Here is a 9,878-nt window from a genome sequence, read left to right on the forward strand (position 1 = left end):
AGTGGTCTTTCTGTCTAAACCATCACAATAACTATATCACCATCACGTTGACAATGTCAGCATCACTCTGACCCGAGATCTTCACTTGAATGCTGACCGTCACTCGAGTCTCAACTGTTAGCAATGGTTCAAGAAGGCCTCATATTGTGTATCCCGGGCTTTCCGATCGGAATCCATTCTCTGCCGTCCCCCGCCTTGATATTGCTGGAATATTGCTAAAGCGGCGTAAAACTAGACTCACTCACCTTGATCGGGGGTCGGGCTTTGCATGCATGTGTGAAGACAGACGTCAATGCTTCTTTTTAACAGACAGTTACTGGTAGAAGATACTTTAACACATATTTTCGAAGTCATGGTATAACAAACCAGGCTCAAATTTTTTAAGTGTAGTGCAATTAAAACGTATCTTTCAGAGTTCAGAAAGTATTTTGAGGTCTATACTTAATCGATATGGCCACATCTTTCTTGAATGTTGATTGTCGTTCATTTTGAACGTAGTGTTTGGTCGCTCATTCAGAGTACCTGTTCATCAAGTTACAGCTTGCCAACTCTAACAGATATTTAAGCAACCTTTAACGTGAAGAATTATTTCGTGTTATTAGATTTCTAAAATATAATAGTATTTAATTTTACGCCGCACTCAGCAATATTCCAGCTATTTGGCGGTCTGTACGTAGTCGAGACAGGACCAGACAATCCAGTGATCAACGTTTTTTGGATACGATGACATATGTCTGACCACCCAATTCCTCTCAATTCCTTGACTCTAAAATATAAAGCATGAGACACAAACATGAGTCTGCCTGTAAAATAACTGGAAAATATCAAACATTCGATCATCGGAGTCCTTGAAGATACCAAGGGAGATAAATCCTTGAATCCTTGGTCCGTCATGTCTCCGCGGTGTGGGTCTCAAGATGCAAATACTTAGGGTACATTAAAAATATATATGTTTCTCGGGCACATTTTTTAAAGGGCGGTAGGACTTTTCTTTTAATTTTGGATAGAAAAAATGGCGAGGGAGGGACATATTTTTTCTCTCTCAGAAATACAGCTTGTAAAGTTTAGCACGAGTTTATGAGTTTATGAGTTGTAGTCACACTCCTTCTTACAGACATTCATTCTTATAGTGGACAAAACGGATTATCGGGACGAGGCCAAATCAAAATTATACTTTTTGAATGGCAATAAAAAAAGTTTTTCACGCAAAAATAACAGTGACACGCCGATGCCCGAGAAACATTTGACGTAGTTTATTTAGCGTACCACTAAAAGAAAATGGTGAATGTACGTGGGATGAAGTAACCTGCTGTCACCACTGTAAAATGATTCTTCTTTCGTGTCAAACTAACACTCCTTTGCCGTTGTTTCGCGCAGGACAACCAGCAAATGCTGCAGGACACGACACGAAATTTTTAGTTGTGTCAAATGCGCCTCTCGCGGAAATTATCTGTATTTAAGGTGAAAAATATTTGTTTGGTAATCCATTGTATATTTTCCATTCAGACGTCCAGTCGGAGACAAGCATTCCATTTGATTTAATGAATATGTGTTATGGTTATCATCATGTCGCGATCTTTAACCTTTCGTAATTGTCCGTACTTTTAAGTGTAACGCTAAAAACTGCCATCAAGGTATGTACTGTCACGAACGGGGTCTTAGCACTATATAAAAAGGAAAGGGATGTAACGAGGTCAACACACCATGCTCATTTCTGGGGGAATTCAACATTGATCACTGTATGTATCCTATCCAAAGTATGCACGCATTTCAAGTCAATAGATTTACCTACAAAATGAGACATACAGCACAAAAATAGAAGCGGTACCTTGAGAGCTAAGGTCTTCGGAAGCTCGAAAAATAGTGCTTTCTCGATTCCGGGCCTAAATCTCTGCTCAGAATTCGTAGCGGTAACTCGCCTACTTTCTTGTTTATTTCATAGGATACACAGACGACGTGCTCCAAACCTTGTTGAACTGATGGCACCTGTCAGCGCACTTACTAACAGTCATAATGAGTTTACGTACATTTTTTTCGCAAACAGAATTGTGTCGAGTCCGTTCGTCATTGATGACCTGCCCCGCGCTGAAAAGAGTCAGCGATCAGATAGGACATATTTCATTTATAGCCAATGAGCTCCATGATTCTGTTTAGTGCAGGCGCACTTCAAGGCCAAGGTGTCAATGGCCGTAAGTAACAGTACATACCTTGATGGCAGGTTTCATCGTTACAAGCACCCGTGCTTCACTGTTATCTAGGTGCTCTCAGCGGTAATGACCCCTGCGTTAAGCGTCAATGGCCCAACCACATGTGGTTGTCTATGAGTGCCAGTGAACTTTTATTAAAATCAATTTAATATATATGAAAAAGAGCACAACCCAACTATAGTACCATTTAACATGACGATATCACATGGAGATATGAATAACCAAAATCAGTCTGAATGTAATATGGTAAGCAATGGACTGAGGTCTTCTAGTGTCTGAGAACTGCACCTCATTAATCTTCAAACGGAATGAAGATAGTCGTAGATATTGTTTTAGTAGATAGGAACAAATTGTCATCTAACAAAATATCAGTACCCTTTCAACACATGTCAAGACTTGCATTGTTATGCGACTATATGAACGTGAAGGGTGTGAATCTTCGTGCTGTGATGAGAGTAATGATAACATAACCCCTGTCAGGATTATAGTCTATGAGGCTATGAAGTTACAACTGGAACGCCAGACTGAAGGTAAGAATACAAGGAACTTACCAACATATCCCTGTGTCCAGCGTCCCAAGAGGTCCTAGTTGGTGTGAACCCCCCGTGGAAACTCCTCAACTAGGATGGTTTTGGAATTTATAGGTGCTTGGCGGGCGTCGGAGGGAACAATCTCTCACTGGACCAAGGAAGATAGAAACTGACACTTGAAACTTAGTAACTGCGTTCCTCAAGCATCAGGTTTTAATATAGAGCAAAACTATTAATTAATTTATGAGTTGAAATTTGAACATGTGATGGGAGACACTACTGGCTACCTTCACATATAATTTCAGTTGTTCTAGAGTAACTAATAATGAAGATGTAGTTCCAATAAATATTTAGAAATACAGTGGAATGTGTCAAAACCGGCATCTGTCCGATCCAGCTTAACATCCCAGTCCCGCCTGTGCCTTGAACATTTATCATCAGCTGTACAATCCGGTACATTATCTAAACCGGACTATCTCTTCTGTCCCAATGAGTGCCGGTTTAGACAGCTCCCACTGTAGTTTTCCACCTAGTTTTATAGAAGGAAATACTGCATTCCTCCCAAAATAAACAAGTTAACATAATTTAGACCATGTAGGCTGAAAATTAGGTGTTATAGGCCCAACTGCATGATAAAAGATTTAGGTTAAATTCACGCGTGTACCTTAAATCTCGACATGAATTGTCCTTGACAAACACAAACAGCTTAATACAGGGTTTCGTCACAACTGTACATATTAGCTTTGCTGTGCATCGCTGTAATGTAAACAGATATGTGTCGACAGAAGTTCCTTAACCATGGATCGACATTTTAGTTATCTTTTTTATTTTTTTATTTTTGCTTTGTTCCTGTTAAACGTGTTTGTGTTGTGTTTGTTTGTCTGCTGTTAACGCGCACTCAGCAATATTCAACATACATGGTGGGAGTCATTCCAGTGATGAACAGCATGAGCATCGATTTACGCAATTAGGATACGGTGACATGTGTCAACTAAGTCCGAGAACCTGACAACCCGATCGCAGCTTAAGACAAGCATGCATGGGTTATTGAGATCAGTTCTAACCCGGAGTATCAGGGGTTTAATATATCATGCATAAACCACCCTCGGCATAATGTAATCAGGACTTGTCACAGCAGGGATTAACTGGTGTCACACAGGTGTTAGACAGTATAACTCATACTGATCCGAGGGTGAAAGGCTATAAGGCTAGCGATAGTACCGTTAATTTTCGATGCTTTTTGCTTACAGTGTTCATTACAAGTATCTTAGTTTCATTGAGAGATTTGGATAGTCGTGTTTTGTCCTATCACACCAGTGATTGATGCTATGGGGAACGCCATGCACTTTCGAGTTTCACTGGGACTGACCGCCCGCACGACAAGCAATATGTTACCGAGAACCTGCTCCAATCCAGATTTATCCCCACGGGCTAATATATTCATTTTTTATACAATAATGACGAAACTGAAATTACAAAATACGTAACACAGAATACTATACTCCTTTTAGAGTATATAGAGAGGGCAGGGGACTGTTGGTTACAAGAAGAATTAGACACTTGGGCCATGGTTCTTATTAGGAATGCTTTGTGGATCGGAACCCGGGACCGTGATCTTAACACATGCGCTGAAATTATTACGTAATACGTAACCAAGGGAAATTGCGTTTTCGTTGCTAACAAAAATATTTAAGCTTAGAAAGAGTGGAAGGCAGAAGGAATTGGTTCACTCTAACCATAGGCCAACAAACAAATTATGTAGTCATGTGAATTCCCGTTTATACATTTGATCACGACCAATGTGTGTCATCTTGACTTCCAGCTTGACGCTGACAATGTTGTTTAATCCTAATGTTCGTTCACATCACAACGGAGGAAGACTTTCATGGAAGTAGTTTTATATCCTTCTCTATCACCTTGTGGGCGATCTGTATTATATCAACATATAGACTTCCTTTTTGTAACAACCGAGGATAAAGTGTTTAGTTTGTGGGAAGAAACTAGGGCCGTGTCAATATGTAGGGTATGGACATTGACATATATAAGTGAAACACGTCTGGAAGGGTATTTAATCATACTCAGGAAGAAAAAAATCAACAGCAGTTTGAATCTGATGTTGAATACCTTCCTGAGGACAAAAATAACCATTGGGTTTTGATTTCTTCTGCTTCCTGTGCAAGATTGGCTGAACCCTGCCGTATCCCTGTCCCAACCTGCACTGTCTTCCTCATCAATATTCTTTACGATGCAACCGTGGCGCGCTGAGTGTACTTCAACACCATGGCTATCGTATCACACAGTTGTTAAAAGGAAATGTAATTTGTATCCCTGAAATACATATTTTTTCATGTTCTGTGTTTTGTGAGAATGTTATCAAGTCAAATCATGCTGATTGATTGCATTGCCCTTGTTGTACGCGAAAAACAAAACCGTGGTAGCCATATGTAAGAATACCTGACTGTCTTTGGTAATAAATTTTCGAATTGTAGCTTTTATTTAAACCGAAGGTTATGTATTAAGCACTATTGTTATATCCTGATTACGTCATCCTAACTTTGGCGAAAAATCTGGAGCACTATTTTTCTCCACAGTTTCTCGTGAATTTCTCATTAGTATTCCATAGCCATGAGCCTTCCAGTTAAAGACGAGTATTGACGAGATTTGATTTATCCGGGAATTTTATGAATTATGTTTTATAGATTTGAGATGAAATTTGGCAAAAGGGAAGATTCATAGAGATAGAATTATTTTTAGTGCTTATTTCTAGACAGTTTTCATAATAGTGACGTTACTTTTATTCAGGTTGCCAGCTGAAAACAGTCATGTTTAGAAGTAGAAAACCGGTGGTTGATATTGCGAGCAACGCTCTAAGATGTCTGGCTGCATTGGAGGACTTGCAATAAACACCGACCCAAACATCGCGGCCGTATGACAAGCACAAGCTAATCGGGGGCCTATTGTTATCAAGCTTATCCCTTTATCTCCATGACAGCAACCCAGAGTAACTATGCAACGCTAGGTTATCTTGGTTGCTATGATCCCTTGGAGTTTTTATCCCATGCAATGCATGAAACCAAACTCCTCTACATGTACTTCGGCTCATTCAGCAACGGATGGGTACCCGACAGGAAGATACTAATGATAATGCAAATTAGATCTACGTACAAACAAATAGTTGATTTCTGTCTTAAGTTTCAATTTCATATTAAAAGTTGGTACTTGACGGCGTTAGGATTTCTAATAAACACACTCGCACATTCATGTGCATGCGTGACGCTGTGTCAGTGCTGAACACCTTTAACGCGATGTAAAAGTGCACTCCTTTTCGCCGCATGCCTTTGTCACCAACACGAAAGCAGGGTAGAAGGGCCCTGAGCTACACAAATAAAGTGAAGGGTGTCTAAAAATAAGTGAATAGTGTTGCACAGCTATGTTTCACCTTGACCTGTAGAGAAGAGTCAAACTGACAACCATGTTCCAGCACAAGCTCCACCGCCACACAACTAAACTCACTCATTCACCCAGGGCAGCACGACCACCCTATCACCTCTTCCACCTCATGTCACTTACAGCACCTCACCAGCTTTACAGCTCCCGAAATTATCTTGGCATCTTGGCACCGATCTTGGCATCCCCATATAGTATTATTTCCTTTTTCTTTATTTTCTTTCTTTCTTTCTTTTTTTTTAAAAAAAAGAAAAGAAAATAAAGCCGTAAAGATCAGGGTTAGAATTGGTCTTCAGCAACCCATCCTTGTCGTAAGAGGCGACTAACGGGATCGTGTGGTCAGGCTCGATGTTTAGCTTGACACACTTCATCGTATCCAAACTGTGTAGATCGATGCTCATGCTGTTGATACCATCCCTTCGTTGTACGACGACAACAACTACAACATAGAGACAGTATATGAAGCAAAGGTAGCAGAAGTCACAAATCAGCCGTACGTGTTTTTATACATAACTTCAAACTTTCAGTAGACCATGGCGTACATATATATAATTATCACCTTTTTCTGACAATTGCTAATTTCAGCATCATTACATTGTTTTGTGAATATTCAACAAAAGCAAAAGTCCCAACTATGTCGGTGTGCAACTATACAAGTGAGGGCGTCTGTAAATAATCGGGTGTGGACCAGACAATCCAGTTATCAACAACATGAGTATCGATCTGCGCATTTGGGAACCGATGACATGAGTCAACCAAGCCAGCGATCCTGACCCGTTAGTCGCCTCTTACGACAGCAAGTATCCGATGTTTATCGTATAGTGTTAAATACTACACGTCGATAACCGAGATTTCTTAACAGTGACAGCTGTATGCACGTATGGGATATCACAAATACAGGTGATGCAACACCGCTGTGATCCTTGTAACCCAGCGCTAATCTGGGTCTGTGTGGGCAGCCTAGTGGTTAGAGCGTTCTCTTGTCACGCTGAAGACCCGTGTTCCATTTCTCGATGGATGCAGATGTGCCAAGCCGATAAGTCTCCACTATACCCTGGACGCATCTACGAGTCATCCCGATAATTTTATTACCTCCCTTTGCTGGCTCCGCATTCTCACTGTTGCCAATCAGCTAGGCCGCCTTTATAACCGAGCTGGCCAGTGTCAACACAGGTAACGGTCGCATCTGCGAAGGTTTGCATTGCAGTGCGACTCAGATTTGGTGGAAATCATACAGACAAATTTATAGGTCCGAAAAGTTTTTAAAATGTATGCAAAACCCCCCTCTACCTCTTGCAGAGAACGTCTTCATGGTTTGCTTTGCCAAGTTTAATCGGTTAGTTAATTTAAAAAGCGACAGTGAGTTGTGATTGGTTCGCTCAACTTCCCAGCGTAGACACCTGATTGGATAAAAACAAGCCAAGGGAGGTAATACATTTATCGGACTGACCCGTAGATGCGTCCAGGGAAAAGTGGAGATTTATCGGAACGTATACCCTGGAGATATCGAGGATGATAACTGGTGTCCCCGCCGTGATATTGCTTGCAAATTGCTGAACGTGACGTAAAACTAAACTCACTCACTAGACCTATGGTTGTAAGAACATACATTGTGTTTGAATTGAAATGTGAGACATGTATACCAAAGCCAAGCATCACGGAACAAATCGCGTCTAGCAGCAACATTTTCAATAAAATAATAGACTTCTGTTGCTGGTCGCACGGTCGCTTCGTGAATTCCGTGAATTCCGTATTCGTGATGTCACTTGAAGGCCATGCATTTAAGAAATACACGTAATGTAGCAGTCACGATGCCTTGTTAATAAGCTATGATTAAGAGCACGGCTATAGGTACAGAGACGTATATGTCTGAACATGTCTAGTGAGTCAAAACGCAAGGTCTGGAAGGGTATGTGAAGTCTAATAATACGAGAACGCAAACTGGTCTGATATTCGTATGCATAAACGTGTATTTTTCTTTTTTCTGATTTTCAGTGCTGATAGCTTTCCTGAAGAAGCTACTAAAACATTAATTTTGTCAACTACTGTTTTCTTTGTTCGCTGCGCAGTGTACACATTGCAGGCTCGTGATATTCAAAGGCCTACTTGTTCCACACCCTTTACTCATACAAATATCTTCTCTTTCACCATCTACAATACTGCAAACGTGTCCTGCATCACTAAATTCTGTATTAATGTCATGTTAATATGAACCTCGACAATATAGCCTGTGTTTGTCACGTACTGGGGTCAGGGGGTAGCGTTACAATGTATACACACCCAATATGACACGGGTGTTAAGTCAACACTCAACACTGAAGCAAATGCATCCAGATAGCTTGTGTAACAGTCAGCCTCAGTCGTAAACGATGGAAAGATTTGTTTTCCGCGCACGTTTCCAAGAATCGTTTTTATAACTGTTCAAGATATGATTATTTATCATTACAAACGCGCCTCGTATGCGAAAAATAGTATATTGTAGTTATTACATCATTTGAATCTATTGGTGTAGTTTGTAACAAACATAGTTCGCCCCACTGGCTAGAAGGGTTAAATGTCTCCCAAAACAGTAATCAGTCTAACTATATTCTCGATGTCCAATGTTCGAAAAAGTCCCGTTTTATTTTCAAGAAATCATTAGCAAAGCCATATCCAAAATTTCACATATGTGAGTAATGTGGTTAATAATGGGATCTAAAATTTCCAAAAAAAGAATTGCAGAAAAAGCAAACGATCTGTCATTTGGTACATTTTATAAAAATGTTGCCATCATCCATGCAAACCATTCTCTCAGACTCTTAGTTCGGTTATTGCTCATTAAAATCATTCTCTTAATTTCTAAGTATTCTGGCTGGTTCATTGTATGAAATAGGTAACAGGAAGGAGATTAGCAATGCACTGGACCACAAACTTTGTTGTTAGGGGGTTGTGGGGGTTTGGGGAGGTTACCGTTCGAATTGTCCCGGGATCTACAGGTGCTTACGATAGACTGCAGATACATATATCGACACAAGCCATTACAAATGGCATCTGATCATATACATGATATTTTGTAATGCTATCGAGATAGCGAGGATGTAACAGTAATAAACTTTTTATGCAGACTAAGAGTTTCGTTGTTGGAAAGCTTTGTACACACGTCGCTAGGTTTCTTAATTCTTTAACGTTATTTGTAGAAAACAATTGTAGAAATGTGTAACTGAAGGTTGTTTAAAACAGTCTTGCTTTCAATATTTAATTACTAGGTGACTATATGTTGGGCATTCAATGACGTTGTAATATGCATACTCTGTTTCATCGCTGTTACATTTTGTAATCTTTTCTTATGCTGTCCACTTCTAAATGCCCTTCTAAAATTGACATCGTCTGTGCCACTGTTCTATACAGATACTGCCGTGATTCCCTGTCGCCATGTTTACGTTATCAGCAAATGTGTTGTTGATGCCGTGATTGTTTTAGGCGTTAAATCTAATAAAATATAAACGAGTACAGGCAAGTGCCTGGTTTTGCAACGTATCAAATAATAACAAGAAGACGAAGACGAAGAAGTAACGATAACCACTGACCATTCGTAAATGTTTCCTTTAAAATCCATGGCCTGCATAACTGTTGAAAACTGTTGGTTGGGTTGGGACATCACGCATCACACAACCTGTCAACCACTTATTCCAGCCCCATCTCGGCACCGCTCGCA

Source organism: Haliotis asinina, chromosome 9 (genome assembly GCF_037392515.1).
Source record: "Haliotis asinina isolate JCU_RB_2024 chromosome 9, JCU_Hal_asi_v2, whole genome shotgun sequence".
NCBI classification, from domain to species: Eukaryota; Metazoa; Mollusca; class Gastropoda; order Lepetellida; family Haliotidae; genus Haliotis; species Haliotis asinina.